Genomic DNA, 15,839 nt, shown 5'->3' with positions numbered 1-15,839 from the left:
TGGCAAAGCCCCAGGCCCAGAGAGATCACATCCCTCAGAGACGTGGGCTGCGGGCTGGGGGTGGGGGGTGGGGGCAGGAGCCAGAAGGACCGGTGGGAAGGGAGATGGCCGGGTTCTCAGCTCCCCTCCCCCATAGCCCCGGACTCACAGGCCCATAAAAGCCTGTGGGGCCCCCGTCTGGAGAGGCTTTGATGAAAGCTGGGGTCAGGTGTCCAGCAAGGCTGCGAATGGGAAGCCCTTTGGAGTCCCCGCCCCTTCCTGCTTCTGGCAGTTTGGTTTTTCCTCCCCTAACCTAGCCCTGCCCCGAGAACGAGAAAGAGAACGCCTTTCACAGTTCAGGGTCTTGGGCCCAGGCTCTCCCTCCCCCCCCACCCCCACCACAGTTCTGCACTGGGGCTCAGCGCCGGCACCGGAGCCAGCCTGCGTAATCGCGGCTTCCCGTGTGTGTCGCCAGACATGCCAGCCGGCCCTGACCTTTCAGCCAGGCAGCCCGGGCTTGCAGCCCAGTCCCCTCCTCGCCCTCCCGTGACGTGAGCCGCCTCATCAGCCCAGTCCGCTTAGGTGCAGTGGGTTTCCGGAAGGTTCTGTCTTTTTGAGCTGGCTGTCGGGACGGCCCCGTTTTTCAAATCTTCCCGGTTGGTTTCGAGAAACCAGCCTCGGCCCCCTCAACAAGAAGAGAAACCAAAAGAGCCCGTCTAGATGCTAAGCAGCGGGCCTCGATTTTTCCACCCCTCTGGTGGTTGTCGGCTGGGACCTGAGCCCTCATCAGCTGACCGGTGCGTGACTCGGGGCAAGTAGGACGCCTTCGACGTAGGTTGTTCCCGGTTCCCAAGGACCAAGGACCTCCTACCCCTGGCGTTTGCTCCAGTTCCCATCTGAGCGGAGGTGTGACTCAGCCTGGAGCCCAAGCCCTGCGGGGCCAGCCTTGACGGCCCTGGCCCCTGCTTGCCTGACTTGGGGCCAAGAGTCCATCTGGGGGACACGGATGCGGCCAGCAACCCGAAGCATCCGTCCCACAAGGCGGCAGCGGGCGGGGGGAAGGGGGGGCATCTCTCTTGCTTCCTGCGCCACCCCTGTCTGCACACACCCCCCCAACACCTTCTCGGTGGGGCCTCACCTGCTGCTTCAAGAGCAGCTCCGCGGGGAAGCCCTTCCCTGTGCCCGCTGCGTCCACGGGAGCACGATGACAAGTGTCCTCCCCACCCATCCATCTGGACCCTAGGGCCCCCAGCCTGTCCTGGTATCAGCAGTGTGTGTGTGTGTCCAGTGGCTCAGCGAGTGCCCTGGTGTCTTCCGCTGTCCCTCTGAGGACACCCGGCCAGTAAGGGGTATAGGAGTGGGGCTGATGTCCGCCCACAGGACCTCTGGGAGAAGCTGCCCGCCTCAGTGGAGCAGGGGGCTGGCCTGGGGGCGGAGGAACTGGGGCCACCACCCCGTCCCGGTTGCTGGACACTCAGCATGAATGAGGCAAAGAGCCCTGGCCCGGTGGCCCTTACCTTCCACAGAGTGAGCAAGCAACAAACAAGCCGAATGCATCAGCGTGGAGAAAAAGAAAGCAAGAGTGGGAGAAAGGTGGTCAGGGCAGGCCAGAGGGTGACATTCAAGAAAAGGAGGAAGCCAAGGGAGCGAGCCATCGAGGGGAAGAGCATTTCAGACAAGGGGAAAGGCCTGTGCCAGTGCAAAGGCCCTGCACACAGTGGTGACAAGAACAAAGCGAGTGGGTAGGAAGTGGGGCAGGTGCAGGCCCTGAGCAAGATGGGAGGCACAGAGGGTTCTGGAACAGACCGAGACAAGAGCGGAAGCCAGGAGACTAGGAGGAGGTTGGTGCCGGGGGCTCAGCCCACGGTAGAGGTCGCAGAGGTGGTAAAAGAGGGGGCAGGGGTGCCGTGAGGGCCCAGGCAGAAGGGTTCGTCTTTCCTTAGGAACGCCAGGATGCTGGGATTGAAGATTTCCAGAGTGGCAGGGGTGGCCTCACCGAGGGAGGCATGTCCAAATCCACTCCCGAAGGTCAAGAAGCCACTGTCCACGGGAAGAGAGGAGGGAACAGGTGGAGGGAACCGCAAGTGAAAAGCCCCCCCAAGCTCGTGTGGCTTGTCACGGCTGGGCAGAGATGAGGTCAGGATTTATCAGACCCCGGGCGCCTGGGTGGCTCGGCTGGTTAAACGCCCAACTCTTGATTTCAGCTCAGGTCATGATCTCTCATGGTTTTTGAGTTCGAGCCCCTCGTCAGGCTCTGTGCTGACAGTGCAGAGCCTGCTTGGGATTCTCTGTCCCTCCCTACCCGCCCCCACCCCCCACCCCCAGCTCATGTGCTTATGTGTGTGCTCTCTCTCTCTCTCTCTCTCTAAATAAAAATTTTTTTTTTTTTTTTTCTGAAAAAGCGTTAAAAAAAAAAAAGGAGTCATCAGACCCAAGCCGTGATCCTAAAAACAATCCAGTGTGTGCCAGGTAGCTCCCACACTCAGGCACAGAGAGGGTGAGCCACCTGCCCCCAGGTCACACAGCTCCAGAGGCTCCTCCAACCTCCTCCTTCTGTTGCCTCCTGGAACTTGGAGTATCCGTTTACCTTCTCCTAGTTGAGCTGTGTCAGGTATGGAATCAGGAGACAGGAGTCGCTTGGGGTGGGGGCAGGTGAGGTTGGCACCTGCTTTAAAACTTACTCCCCTGACTGTAGCCTCCACTGATGGACTGGGTTCGAGATACACCAAATGTTTGGCAACGGTTACCCCACTGCGCCTCCACTTCCTTGCTGGTCACAGGGGATCACAGTGGCCTCTACCTCACAGGGGTTGTCGGGACGATTACAAGGGGAAGGAGGCTTGGTATACAGCAAGCGCTCCCTACAGGCTTGCATGCGGCTCAGAGGGGAGCTTCGCTCTCCGCCGATCACCTGTCGAGGGTCGGAAACTCCTCCTGGGACCCTCTCCGTCTCTATAAGCCTTGGGCTCAGCCCGAGCAGCTCACTGGGGGGACCCTGGCGATGGTGCCACATGCTTGGCTTGGCCAGGCCACCGTCCTCCTCGCCCCGGGGGGCCAGCACTGATTGCCTGGCCCAGGCTGGTGAGTGGTCACCTGGAAGGCCCCCGGTCCTGCCCTAAGAGCCCCTTCCCAGTCTGGGTCCAGCCACCCAGCGGTGACTCACCCTTGTCCGTCCCGCCTCCACTGGAACCAGGCACCGAAATAGTCACCCTGCTCACCCTCGGGGAGTGGCCGTGGAAATATTTCAGGGCTGCATTCAGTGCCTAAAAATACTCAGTGCGTCCTCCTGCGTCTTCCCCTCCCTCATTCCCTTCTCTGTTCCTTCGAAAACCCTCCCTGTAGGCCCCCCCCTCCAGGGCCCGTCCCTCCACACTGTGCCCCTCTGGCATGTTGAGTATCTCTGGCAAGCAGGCCTCGGGGATGTCCCTAAATGCCCAAGTGCGTGTGGATGATGGTGAGGTGGCCTCCCTCCCTCCCTCCCACTCTCCCTGTCGCCATGGAGAGCCTCGACATGGTTTCCTCAGAAGCTTCTGGAAAGGCTGTCTTTTCCACAAACCCCAGAAGACTCAGTTCCTGGAGAGGGAGCCTGGGGGCACAGCAGGGCTGTCCAGGGAGATCTTCATTACTCAGCAACTTTCCTTAAAAATTCAAAAAATGGTTCTTGCTGTTTGTGTTCATGAGACAGCTGGAAACAGGAGAGGGCTCCCCAGCTGGATGGAATCCATTGCCTCTCCTGCCCACTTGCTGCGGGACCCCACTAGCTTGGAGGTCCTTCTCCCTCCTCCCCCCCACCCCGGAGAGTGCAGACTGACCCTCCAAAGGCAGGGGAATGTCCTCAACATCATCCCTATCCACCAAGCACTCTGACCTTTCCAGTGATTGGAAAAGGGGGGGGGGGAGGGGCAGGGGGACGGCAAATGGTTAGACTGCAGCTCAGACCCCAGAGTCCGATCCAGCTCCTAGGTTCCCCGGAGCCTCCAGCTAGATGGAACAACAGGTGTGAAGGCTCAAGGGCAAGTGCATGCTGGGCATCTTGAAGTTGCAGTAAGCTGATCATTATTAACTGAAGTACACACTTTATTCAGATTTCCTTAGTTATCGCCCAATGTTCTTTTAAAAATTATTACTGATGTAAGATTCACTCACACAAAATTAACCATTTTATTTTATATTTAATGCTTATTTATTTTTGAGAGAGCGAGATAGAGACAGAGACAGAGACCAAGCGGGGGAGGGGCAAAGAGAGGGGGACATGGAATCCCAAGCAGGCTCCAGGCTGACAGCAATGAGCCTGATGTGGGGCTTGAACTTGCGAACCGCAAGATCATGACCTGAGCCTAAGACGGATGCTCAACCGTCGGAGCCACGCAGGCATCCTGAAATTAACCATCTTAAAGTGGACGATTCGGGGTGCCTGGCTGGCTCGGTTGGAGGGGCACGCGACTCATGATCTCGGGGTTGTAAGTTCACGGCCCGCACTGAGCATAAAAATCCCTTAAAAATAAAAGTAAGGAAAAATAAAAAATAAAATAAAATAAAGCGAACGATTCAGTGGCATTTAAAACGGTGTTGTGAAACCTCTCTCTAGTTCCCGAACATTTTCATTACCCAAAAAAAGAAACCCTGTCCAGTTACCAGTCACCTCCCACTCCCTCTCCCCTAGACCCTGAACAACCACTAATCTGCTGTCTGGGTCTATGGATTTGCCTGCTCTGGACATTTCATATAAAAGAAATCATACAACAGGTGGCCTTTGTGTCTGACTTCTTTCACTGAGCACGACGTTTTCAAAGTTCATCCACGATGTAACTGTGTCAGGGCTTCATTCCTTTTTATGGCTGAGTCGTATTCCATTGTACAGCCGGATCATATATTGTTTATCCTTCAGCAGCTCATGGACATTTGGACTATGTTTTAAAAATTTTTTAATGTTTATTTTTGAGAGAGAGAGAGAGAGACAGAGCGTGAGTGAGGGAGGGGCAGACAGAGAGGGAGACACAGAATCCGAAACAGGCTCCAGGCTCTGAGCTGTCAGCACAGAGCCCGAGCAGGACTTGAACTCATGGAGTGTGAGATCATGACCTGAGCTGAAGTAGGGAACTTAACCAACTGAGCCACCCAGGGCGCCGCCCCCCGGACTATTTTTTTTTTCAACCGTTTTTATTTATTTTTGGGACAGAGAGAGACATAGCATGAACGGGGGAGGGGCGGAGAGAGAGGGAGACACAGAATCGGAAACAGGCTCCAGGCTCCGAGCCATCAGCCCAGAGCCTGACGCGGGGCTCGAACTCACGGACCAGGAGATCGTGACCTGGCTGAAGTCGGACGTTTAACCGACTGCGCCACCCAGGCGCCCCGCCCCCCTGGACTATTTTTAAGGAAATGTTAGTTGAGCACTTACTCTGTGCCAGGCACAGTTCTAAGGACTTAATTCCTACTCCCAACCCCCTCTATAAAGTCTTACTTGTGAACACCATTCCCATCTGTCCATTTCACAGCGGGCAAAATGAAGGCAGAGATAGGCAGACAGGACACCAAAGGAACCAGACTCTCTCTTAAGTCTTTATACTCTGGAGATGGGCGTAGAGACAGATAATAAGGAAATCAAGAAATAAACAAGATAAATGCCAGGTAAAGACCTTAAGGGTTTTCCAGGCAGGGAGAAAAACATGTGCAAAGGCCCTGAGGTGGGAATAAGCTGGTGTGTTGGAGGAAAAACACAGAGGCTCATGTGGCAGTGAATAAATGAGGGGAAGAGAGGAAAGGGGATACGTGGTCTGGGGGTGGGGGCCTGGGGGTGGGATTGGGGAAGGGTCTGGGCTGTACTCTGGGATGGGGAGATAGAGTCTGAAACAGTGGTAGAGGAGACAGACTGGGAGTAGGAGGGACAGAAGGGGCCTCAACTTCCCAAGGCCTTGGCCCAAGAAGCCACAGAGGCCTCATCATCGTCACCTGCATCGCCCCAGCCCAGATCCTTCTCTGATATCTTGAAGGCTGGAGCAGAGGATGACTGCCCTGTGCTGAGAACAATGTGGGCGCACAGTAGGGGCTCCATAAATATTGGGTGGATGGGTAAATAGAGGGATGGACAGATGAGTGGGTGGGTGGGTGGATGGATGGATAGATGGATGGATGGATGGATGGATGGATGGATGGATGGACACATAAACAGATGGATGGGGAGATGAGTGTCCCGAAGGAGGAAGATGTGGTACCCAGGTTAGTGTGATAAAATAGCGTCTCCTACCTTCCAGCAGGTGATTGGGTAGGGGTGAGTGGAGAACTTCATCCAGCCATGCTGGGGTCTCTACCCACCCTTCTTCAGCTTCAAAAGAGGTCCCCCAGAGTGGAGGCTGGAGGGTGGGGGTTGGGCAGGGTGCCATGAGCACAGGGGCGGGCTGGCGGGTACTAGATGCTGCTACCTGCCTCTGCCTCTGAGTCAGCGTCGCCATGGCAACGTGGGCCCTGCCGGATACTCCTCCTGGCACATCCCCCATCACTGCAGCCACCGTCATGCCTCCTTGAAGGGGGCAGGCGCAGAGGGGGCAGCTATTTTTATGCAGGCTCAAGGACCACACTGTTCACCTTCCCCTGTTTCCCTTAACCCAGTCTCCTGAGCCTCCTCCTTTCTTGCAGGGCTTGTAGCCAAAGGGTGAGAGGGCTGAGTGCGGTTGGAGAGCCAGCCCCGGCCGAGGAAGGGTCTCTTTGCTCTGCCTGGGAGGGGGTCAGGGAATGTCTCCTGAGGCGGGTACTGCAGGTGAAGGAACATTATGGGCCCGTGTTGGGAGGCTGGACCATAGGAGGGGCAGAGCTAGGTGGTAATAGGAAGACAAGCCAGAGCAGGGAGCCACAGAGGGTGAGAGGAGGCCAGGGTGGCACCTGCAGAGGACAGAAGACAGGTCCCTGTGGCTCTGGGCAGCGCCTATTCCCCCGAGACTCCTCTGCATCCTCTGAAACATGGGCACTGGTGGGGAGACTGAGGCAGGGAGGGTTGTCACAGGCTCCTCCTGGGCTGGCAAAAACTCCAACGACCCCCCCCCCCCAGCTGCTGGTGACCTGGGTGTCCCTGTAATCCCCCTACCCTGTCTCCCCTCTCCTCACCCTACTCTAGGCCTTCTTCTAGACTCTCCTCCATCACATCATGCATTCCTACCTCAGGACCTTTGCCTGTGCTCTTCCAGCTTTCAGGAGTCCGGCCTTCCCCGGTCCCCCCCTTTCCCCTGTGCCCCTTTGGTCCACAGATGTCACTGATCCTCTGCACATCCCCCTGAGATCTCTTCATAGCTCCTGTCACTGCTTGACGTATTACCCATTTTTTCGGTTGCTCGCACCCCAAGAATGTTGGGCCCCTCTCAAATCTCTCGTTTACCCAACTCCACTGTGGCAGTAGTCAGCATGTGGAGGGACAGGGGTCCCAGGCAGTGGAATGGCTGTGTCTGGGTCCTGTCTACCTGACCCAGAGCTCTAAGGACAGGGTGGGAACGTGAGGTGACCTACAGCTCCCTGGCCAGGGTTGACCCTCAGTTCAGGCAACAAGGCCCTGTCAGAGGTCAGCGAATAGTGGGCAAGCCAGCCCAGGGCCAGGAGCCAGTGACGGGGGCTTGGCCTGTGGGCCTCCAGCTCCTGAGGTGGCCTAGGAGTCCCCTATCACCACACATACTGATGGTTCTCAGGGCCACTGCGTTCCCCCTCCAGTCCCAACCGTGCCAGCCTGGGATAGTTACTTTGTTTTCCTTGTAGATATTTAGAGGGCCACCTTTCCTTCCTCACTAGTTAGTTCTAGTCCCCAGCCAAGGACGGAGAATCCCATAGAAAATACTTGAGTGTTTCTCTCTTCCTCTTCCTGCTGTCTCTAGCCTTCTCCAGCTGGTGTCTCTTCTTAACTCATTTGTCTCACTCTCTCTGGGTCTCTGGCTGTTTCTGTCTGGCTCCAACAGACTTTTCCTCCCTCCCTCCCGGCTCTCTCTCCTTCCATCTCCTTCTGCCTTTCTCCCCCTATCTCCCTTTTCTCTCGGCTATTTCTAGGCCCTGGCCCTCCTATCTGGAGGCCCTGATTCATAATCGGCTCTTGCCTAGGGCTTCGGGGCTGGCCCTTTAGCCTCGATTTACCCGTCCGTCAAATGGGCTTGTCCTGGGGCCTTAAGCCAGGAGCGGAGGGGGGCTGAGCAGCGTTCCCGCTTCCCCTCCTCAGCCAAGGGAAGCCCTCCTGGGCCCGGCGGGAAGGGGTTAACAGCGAGCCGCCCCCTCCCCCCAGTTCTGCATTTAATTAGCGGCCCGGCGGGGGCTCGGAGAGGAGCGGGGCCTGTGGGGGGAGGGAAGGGAGATGGGAGGAGAGGGGAGAGGGTTAGAAACCGAGGGAGTGGGACGAGAGTGGGCGGAGGTATAGAGGACAAAAGGGGGACCGGGAGCCAGCCGTGGATTCGAATTCGGTCTCGCCGGTGTCCCCCCACTTGTATCTCTCGCCTCTAGATTGTCTCCCCCGCCCTTCCCGAAGGCAGGAGCTGTGAGCCCGCGGTTAAATGTCAGCTTTCCTCCTTTGTCCGGTTGGGGAAACTGAGGCCCACGTATCTGCGGTGACGCTTAATTGAGCGGTTTCGTAGGGACCTGTCTACCTGCCGGAAAGCAAAACAACACACAAAAGCCCAGTTCGTCGCGGCCGAGTGACCCTGGGGGCTGTCGCGGTGCGGGCCAGCGCGAGCGAACGACTGGGAGAGGGTGACGGTGTGGGACACAGGAAGGGCTGGGGCTGAGAGACGGGGCCCTGGAGCCCTGGGGCCCAGCTTCAGTCTCAGCTGGGCCACGCGCCTCGCCGGGCCTCAGTTTCCCCCTCCGGTCCCCAACGTCGGGACAGCTGGAAGGCGAACCCTGCCTACCACCACACCCACGACTTCCAGCTCTGCGTGGGGCGCGGGCTCCGGGCCCGAGTCTACGCGGCTCCGCCTCGCCTTGACGTCGGCGCTGACGCCACCCGCCCCCCTCGCCACTGGGTCCGGCCGCGGCGCGGGGTGAACTGTGCGGCGTCGGCTGGCCGCGCGGAGGCCCTCCAGATCCCTCCTCCACCCCCGCCAGAGGAGGGGCCGGGCTGGGGGGACCGACGAGGGGCAGGTCCTGGGCAGGCCCAGCCGCCCGGCGAGGCGGGAGGTCCCCACCAGCCTCCAGGCCTTTGCGCCCTTCCCTCCGCCTGGAATGCGCCTCCCGCCCGGGTCCAAGTCCGTGTTTACGGCGACATCTCTCCCTCCGGCCCGGCCCTGACCCCTCCGGGCCTGGGAGTGTCCTTGTCCGGCTCGGTCTCCCCGGGCCTGGGGCGGGGCCTCTCACCCAGCAATCCATTGTTCCAAGGTTGAGTTTCTTCCCCCCCATTTTTCAGATGAGAACCGTTCAAACCCAGAGAGCTCAGGTCACCCAGCGAGGGGCCGCCCCGCGCTGGCCGAGCCCCAGCTCTTGCGGCTCCCCGCCCCCACCCCTGTGGGCACCCCCCCCCCCCCAATCCATCCTCGCAGCGGGGGAGGGGACCCTGACCTGCAGTCCCCGCCCTGCCTCAGGGGAAGTGAGAATGGGGGGCCCTCCCCCGCACCCTCACCACTTCCTCCAGAGGAGAGGCGGTGGCGAAGGAAAGGGGGAGGCGGGCAGGCGAGGGAGTTTACGGTGGCGGTCTCAGGTTCCGATTGGGGGGGGGGGGTTGTGCCCCCCACCCTCGGGAGACGCAGGGCTGGCGTTTGTGTGTCTCGCGTGTCGGGGCGCCCCCCAATCCTGCTCCTTCCTTGGGGCCCCTTCCTAAGCGACTGGGACTGCCTGCTCCTCCCCACTCCGGCGGCCCCGCCCCCACCACTTCCCCGCTCTCTCCCTTCGTCTCGCCTGGCCCCCATTCAATGTACTCCTCCGCTGGGGCCCCGCTCCTTTACTGGGCGACGATCAGGTGCCGGCCCTCGAGGCCCCGCAGGCTTGAGGTCCAGTTCCAGCTTTCCTCTGCCCCAGCCAGGCCCCCTGAGCTCCAGCCCCTCTGCCTGCAGCTCGCGGTGAACGAGGCCACCTGTATTCCAATCTGCCCTCCAACATGTGGAGCCATGGTTTGCTCCGAGCCTCAGTTTATCCATCGGAAAAATGTGGACAGGTGGCCCTCCTTGCAGTGCTGGTGGGAAGGTATCACGGAAAAACGTGGGGAGTGGGTATCCCATCTTGGCAGCATGGGTGCATCCGGTCATTCGTTAATTCATTCATCCATTCATTACTTCACCAAACCATCCGTTACATCATCCACTCACTCACTCATTTACTTATTCGCACTCATTCATTGATTCACACACTGCTTCCCTCCCCAGTCCCTGGGCAGCCTGGGAAGGGGCCCATAACTCAGCACAGAAGGACGTCAGGGGCCACAGGACTGTGGGTGGGGACAGCCCCAAAGTCTTTAGGCGGAAGCTTCCACTTAACTGAACCAACCTGAAGTCTCCCCAGAGAGGCCCCAGTGGGGTCCCACCCCCAAAGGGCTGCTACCTGCCATCACCTCCACTTGTACCTGGAAACGGGTCAGTAACTCGCAGGCACTGGAAGGCTGCTGGTGGATGCAGGCAACCCCCACACGTAGTAGGTGCTCACTGCCAAGGCTTAGCACATCACTGACCATCTACTGTGTGCTGGGCCGCTAGGGGACAAAACTACCCTTGTGGCCCCTCCTGTACTCTTCTTGGCTTGGCTTGGGGATTCTCTGCCTTTAGTGCTTTCTGGATATTTGGACATTCCCACTCTGGGCCTGGCCCAGAGTGTCCTTGAGGAGGGAATGCCTGGGTTTTGCTCTCATTTCATTGTTTTTCACTTTCCTTCTATTTATGGAAGAGAAACTGGTTTCCATTCTTGGTGGTGACATGAAGTTTCCCTTTTGAAATATATTTACCCAAGTAAAAACAGAAAAAGGGGTCGACCTGAAGGAGAAAGAGTGACATCAGCCTAAAGCATACTTCTTCATTATGGTGGTTCTGTCCTGTCTTCTATTCGAGGATCAGCTTAGGAGGTGACGAGGGATGATGGAAAACCCTCCCCCAGCACACAGAGCCCGGACACACAGTAGGTGCTCAAGAGTGGGTGGTGGAAGGGGTGATTGATGGTGCTTGAGGCTGGCCAAAAGAAAACCAAAATCAAAACAAATCAGCTTCTGAAGTTGCTTTAGTGAAGTCCGACTCACCACCCTCTGACCCCCAAACCTTCTGGTTTCTTAAAGTCTGCCTGTGAAAGGGCCTAACCTGGGCCTGGGTATACAGCAGAGTTCCCTGGATGAGCGCACGAATCTGGTAGGGAAGGTGTTGTGAGGCGTGGTTTTCTCCTTGAGCCGGCGCCCTTCGGGGCTCACCCAGGACAATCAACGAACACTGGACTTAGACTGAGCCGCTCTTCCCGGCCTGCCTACGAGAGGCTGGGGACACTGCAGCCTCGGTGGAGTCAACTGGGCCACGGGTCGTAAAGCAGGCTCTATCAGTCTGGTTCCACCAGTGCTGAAAAGGCGCTGAGGACGCGTCGGTTTCCTCGTCTGTAAAATGGTCTTGTGAGACTGGAAAGCGCCAGTGCCGGCCCAGAGGACAGGGTGTGGATCCCCTCCCTGCGGCTGGCCAAGCACCTGCACAGGACGGGGGAGGTGACTGTGGTTCCTGCCCCTGGCGAGGGCGGAAGCCAGGCTGGAAGGGAGGGGAGGGGCCGCCGCCTCGGCCCGTAACCTGATCCTCAGGAATGCGCCGGGGCCGACGCGCCCCCGGCCCAAGGCCGGCGCCCCTCCCCCGGCCCCCTAGCGGGGTTCCGTCACCCGGGGACTGTGATCGCAAGCCCCGCCCCCACCAGCCGGTGGGTCCTAAGTGTCGGAGGACGTTCCCCATAAACTCTACCCAGCCCCGCGGTGTCCCGAGCGCCGCGGGACATTCCCCGCGTACCTCCCCATGGAGAGGTCCCCTCCGCCTCACCCCTTTCTGCTTCCTGATTAACTCCTTTCTCTTTCTTTGGGGCTTTCCGTTTCATCAAGTAGATTTTAGTTCTCTGGGTCTTCAAATAAAGACTAAACATTAAACCGAGTTGCAGGTCGCTTTAAACAAGAAGGGTAAACTCTTCGCTCTCGAGAAAGAGGCTCCAGAGCGGCAGAGATTAGAGCCGTGGCTGGGAGAGGGGTGGGGGTTAGTTTCAGCTTCCGTTCCAAACGGGGATGGGTGGGTGGGGGTAGGGGTTGGGGATTCTTTCGACCGGGTGGGTCCCGCACCCTCCCTGGACGCTGATCTGGGAAGTGAGATAACGTCCTGAGACGCCTGGAGGGGCTGGGAGAGGAAGGGCGAAAATGCAGAGTCCAGGCTGAGCCCTGTTACCGACTTCTCCCTCAGTCCCATCTTCTACAGCCACTTCCACTACTCTTGGGACAAATACCACCGGGTTCTGTAGAAGTCCTGCACCCTTGCTTTCCTTCTCTCCCTCTGGCTTCCCCTGGCTCACCCAATCCAGCGCCACCTGCCTCTCTCCATCAATGTGGCCCGCTGGTTTCTGCCCTAGGGCGTTTGCTTTTGCTGTTCCCACAGTCTGGGATGTTGGGCCTTCAAATTAGCTCAAGATTTGCTCCAGCTTCTTCGTTCACCATCACCTCCCAGATCACCCAACTCTAAAACATACCCCCGTCCATGGAGGGGGCACCCTTCAGCCTCCTTGAAGCAGTGTTTGACAGGTTCCTCTTTCAGACCAGGTGCGGGGTGAGGGTGTTTGTGTCATTCGTGTGTGTGTCCCCATCGCTTGGCTCACATTAGGTGCTCAGCCAGCATCTGTCGAATGAATGAGAGAATAGGAATTACCCCTAGTTCACTGCATATGGCTGGTTGATGGATTCAGGCCTCCTATTGAACTGCCTGATGAGTGGGGATAGGATTGGTCCCAACGGAAGAGCAGTATTAGGGTGTCCCAGAGGGCTTTCTGGCTAGGAGAAAGGAGAAGGTAGGAAAAGGTGTTGGGTCAGAGGGAACAGCAGGTGCACAGCAGAGGAGACTGAAGGAGCCAGTTTTTCAACTCCTTGAAAAGTGGGGCTGGCAGAGTCTGCCCAGGGCAGCTCCCCATACTTAGAGGCCAAGACAGGTCCTGCCTGCCCAGCTTACAGGACTCTCCCCTGCCCCATCTGGGCAGACAGAGCCCAATACAGATGGTGGACGGGCTCAGCCAGACGGTGGGGGGTGGGGGGTGGCTTAGGGGACTCCTTGAGGGTGTGGATAGGGAAGACTTCTTGGAGGAGGAGACAGTGGGTTTTGAAGCAAGAGTAGCAATTTGCCTGTTGGATAGAAGGGCACTTCTGGCTGAAGGAACTCCAGACCAAACAACCATACACAGTTAAGGCTAGCCTTATAATAATAACATAAAACAATTATAGAAAGCACTTATGAGCTCTATTCCTTTAAATCCAATAAAAACCACAATATTTTTTGAGGCACCTGGTTGGCTCAGTCAGTAGAGCATGTGGACTCTTGATCTCAGGGTCGTGAGTTCTAGCCCCATGATGGGGGTAGAGTTTACTGAATTAAAAAAAAAAAAAAAAAGAAAAGAAAAGAAAAAAGAAAAGAAACAAAAATCACAATACTCCACGAGGGAGGTGAGATTATTCACTCCATTTTCATGAGGAGGAAACTGAGACTCAGAGAGGTGAATTGCCTCGGGTTCCCTGTGCCTCCATTTCCCAAGGCCTGTTTGCTGGTCAGTTTTTCAGCTCCGGTAGGTTCTGCCCATATTTCACCAGACCATTCACCCACTTATTAAGGTCAAGGCCCAAGGTCAGGGTGGAGGCTATCTAGGCCACCCACTCATGTCCTGCCTTGGAGAGAAGCATGGCCCCATCTCCTCCAATCTAGCCCCATTGCACAGGCCCAGAGCAGGGTCCCAGGGCAAGGCTAGCAACAGGCTGGGGACAGGATCCCCTCTCATCAGGGGTCCCTTTGCCCAGGCTGGGACCTGAGAGGACAGGTCTGGAGGGCACAGAGACCTACGTGCCTAGAAACACACAAATGGACACATACGTATACACAAGTATACATATATGTGTATACATACAGGCACACAGATCTATGTGCATGAACCCACACTGGCACACAGACACCTGCCCTTGTGTGTGAACACACCTGAGTACACTGACCCATACATGAACACAACACAGGCACAAACAGACATTTGTGTGGATATAGACACACTCACACCCCTGGGCCATTGCCCACCAGGGCAGGCCTCCTGCTCCTGGTGACAGTTTCCTTCATGGCCTTCTTGCTCCAGAGCCCAATCAGGGGCAGGGCCGGATGAGGTAGGGAGGTAGAAGACGAGGGTTGGGGACTGGGAATGTTCATGCCCACAGGTGAGTCAGACAAACTGAGGCCAGAGACTGCCACAGCAACTAGGCCAGGCAGCATTCTCCTTCAACACTGAGCCAGGTGCTGTATTGGATGTTGGTGACCAGCAGGTTCGGGATAGATAAAGGTCCTTGCCCTCCGGAAATTTATGGTCCATCCAGTCATTCTGAATGCTTCCAAGGATATAATGGAAATACAGTGAGTGGGAGTGGCCTCTCTGAGGACATTAGGATTTGCAGTGGGGAAGGGAGCAGGGGCAAAGGGCATAGTACATGCAAAGGCCCTGAGGCAGTGAAGAGGAGCTGAGAGGCCAGGGCTCAGAGAAGGTGAAAGTGTAAGGTCAGAGGGAGTCCGTGGAAGAAGGGTCCTTGGAGCCTTCACAGTCTACCTGAGGGGTTGTGTGCAGGAGCTGTCAGCCAGACCTAGATGTCCCAACAATCCCTAGGGAGTGTTGGAGAGGTTGCCCTCTCCCCACACCCTCATATCCCATCCCCAGCCAGTCTTTCAGGAGGCCCGTTGAGCACTGACAATAACAAAATAGTAATAACAGGTAACAATGACCAGATGGGCTCCCTGCCTTAACATTCCGGAAGGGAGAGCCGCTGAGGAAACGGGGCGAGGGGGGAGGGGCTATAGTCCATCACCCTCACCTCGGGACCCACAGCAGGCCCTGGCAGATGCAGGGTAAAATTGTAGGCGGCTGCCCAGGAGCAGGAGGCCCAGGAGGCCCGGGTTCTACCAGGTGAATAAGAGGTCAGGCCTGGTCACAATTTAGTAAGCCCCAGTTTCTCAGTCTGTAAAGTCAGGAAGTTGGACTCCGTACGTTTAGACTCCTCAGTGAAAAGTATCAGGATCAAAGCGCTTTCAGCAGCTTCCGACAGTTCTCCTCTCCCTTCCCTCGTCTTTCTGGGGCAAACACATCACTGGAGATTTGGGGTGGGGGTGAAACTGGCAGATCTGGCCAACATGCCCAGGAAGCCACCGGGAACAGTTCCCTAAGGCCCTCTGCCCCCAGCCCGTACAGAGCTAGAAGAGTGGAGCGGTAAGGCAGGCACTTGTAGGCGTAGTGGAGCGGAGGGCGCCAGGGAGTTATTTATCATCCGGGCCCCATCCCCCACCGGTCCCCGGAGGCCGGCACCGCCCCCGCTCCCGCCCCCGCCCCCTCCCCCTCCCCGCCGGGGCCCCACGCGCGGATGCGGGGCGGGGCCTTGGGGCGGGCAGGCGGCTGGTGGCCGGGCTCATCACGCCACCCGGGACGTGCCTTGGCGGGAGGCAGCGCTGGGGGCATTGGTTGTACACTGTGCTCCCGGGGCGGGGTAACCGGGTCCGGGCTCGGGGTCCGCCCCCATGACGTCAACCCACAAGGCAGCGCGCTGTTGTGCGGTTTACCGCGCGTCACCGGGGCAACAGCAGCTAGGGGGGCGTCAATGACTTGGCCCCACCCCACCATGCAAATGAGCGACGTCACCCACGCCCAATGGCGAGCGGGGGCAGTGAGCTCATCGCGCTGGGCCGAGG

General features: G+C 57.8%; 1 long non-coding RNA gene across 6 annotated transcripts; it reads right to left on the bottom strand.

The window, feature by feature from the left end:
- Positions 1–10,618: 10,618 nt before the first annotated feature.
- On the bottom strand, positions 10,619–15,436 carry LOC122214181. 6 transcript variants are annotated; one of them, XR_006199775.1, is made up of 4 exons: positions 14,972–15,436; positions 12,616–12,761; positions 11,217–11,587; positions 10,619–11,090 (listed from the first exon to the last, which is right to left on the bottom strand). It is a non-coding gene; the product is annotated as an uncharacterized LOC122214181 (long non-coding RNA). The 6 variants fall into 6 exon arrangements; XR_006199773.1 differs by lacking the exon at positions 10,619–11,090 and adding an exon at positions 11,925–12,114 and having other exon boundaries at positions 11,122–11,587; XR_006199774.1 differs by lacking the exon at positions 10,619–11,090 and adding an exon at positions 11,925–12,072 and having other exon boundaries at positions 11,122–11,587.
- Positions 15,437–15,839: the final 403 nt, after the last annotated feature.

This window comes from Panthera leo, chromosome A2 (genome assembly GCF_018350215.1).
Source record: "Panthera leo isolate Ple1 chromosome A2, P.leo_Ple1_pat1.1, whole genome shotgun sequence".
Taxonomy (NCBI): Eukaryota; Metazoa; Chordata; class Mammalia; order Carnivora; family Felidae; genus Panthera; species Panthera leo.
This window is presented reverse-complemented; position numbering and strand designations above follow the sequence as displayed.